The sequence below is a fragment of the Nelumbo lutea genome, chromosome 6 (assembly GCF_056320005.1).
Source record: "Nelumbo lutea isolate HS-2025 chromosome 6, American lotus-T2T, whole genome shotgun sequence".
Classification (NCBI taxonomy): Eukaryota; Viridiplantae; Streptophyta; class Magnoliopsida; order Proteales; family Nelumbonaceae; genus Nelumbo; species Nelumbo lutea.
The window spans coordinates 53054239-53055653 of NC_142689.1; the positions used below are offsets into that span (position 1 = coordinate 53054239).

The 1415-nt window shown below is 41.8% G+C and overlaps 1 non-coding gene across 1 annotated transcript; it reads left to right on the forward strand.

Annotated features, from left to right (window-relative positions):
• Positions 1-606: 606 nt before the first annotated feature.
• Positions 607-712, forward strand: LOC148848916 (small nucleolar RNA R71). The gene has a single exon (XR_016101556.1). It is a non-coding gene; the product is annotated as a small nucleolar RNA R71 (small nucleolar RNA).
• Positions 713-1415: the final 703 nt, after the last annotated feature.

Here is a 1415-nt window from a genome sequence, read left to right on the forward strand (position 1 = left end):
TTCCAGGTTTTTGATTGAGGCTTCCTGGTTCTGGAACCTAGTTTCTGCACCTGCTATAAATTTTGTCATCAGTTCCTCCAAATTGGATTTCGGTTCAGGCTGATGATAAGTCTGGTGGAACGGCTTGGAAATATGCTGATTTGGCCAGGACTGGTTTGAATGTCCCCTCCATCCTGGATGAAAAGTATGGTGACTCTGGTAACCCTGCTGTCTTGACGAATTGCTGAATAGTCAACTTGTTCAGTAGATGGTCTGAACTGATTGCCAACTTGGCAGTCTGTACTGATGTGGCCTCCCCCACACAATTCACAATTAAGAGGCTGCACATGCATGGCAGCTATCTGCATTTCATCTATTTTTTTACTGAGTGCTCCTATTTGTGCAGCTAGTGCTGTATAAGTGTCAACATTATGCAAGCCTTGCTGCTTCCTAGTTTGAGTCCTTTCCGAATGCCATTGATAATTGTTGGCTGCCATTTCCTCAATAAGTGCATGGGCAACCTCAGGAGTTTTATTATTTATGGATCCTCCGGCTGCAGCATCTAATATGGTCTTATTTGAGTCAGTAAGACCATTATAGAAAGTCTGCACTTGCAGCCAAATGGTGAGGCCATGGTGAGAACTCTCCTTAACAGCTCCTTGTATCGTTCCCATGACTCATATAAAGATTCCCCCTCTTGCTGGAAAAAAGTAGTGATGTCATTCCTCATTTTAGCAGTTTTAGAAGGGGGAAAATATTTAGAGAGAAAACGGCTGGCCATTTCGTCCCATGTGGCTATAGATCCTGCCGGTAATGAGTTCAACCAAGCTTTGGCTTATCCTTCAAAGAAAATGGGAATAACCTCACCGGATGGCATCATCACTTACCCCATTGTGTTTGAAGGTGCACAGATTTCCAAGAAGTTAGCAATATGGGCATTCGGATCCTCATGGGCCATACCACAAAACTGAACCGTATTTTGTATCATTTGGATTATGGCCGGTTTAATTTCGAAGTTATTGGCAGCAATAGTTGGCCTGATAATGCTGGAGACAGTCCCGGTGAGGGTAGGCTTGGCATAATCCATCATAGTTCTTTGTTCAGCCATTTCTTGTGCTTCTTGTCTGACTTGCTTAGCAGCTCTCAAACGGACACGGAGAGTCCGTTCAATCTCTGGGTCGTAAAGGATCTCTTCCAGTTCAGGTCTGCTTGTCATAAACTGTTAAAGTCAAAGCAATAAAAATGCCAATATTCACAAAAGAAAATAAATAACTAATCCTATCACACTGAAAATGTAAAGTGAAGTATTGGAATACAAAACCTACATCCTATCATGAATAAATGAAGCCGATTATACTAAAAGCAGATTTAAACCAATCATCTTATTCAAGGTTCCTTTATTTACATCCATCGATTGCAACATCTGAATTCAGACC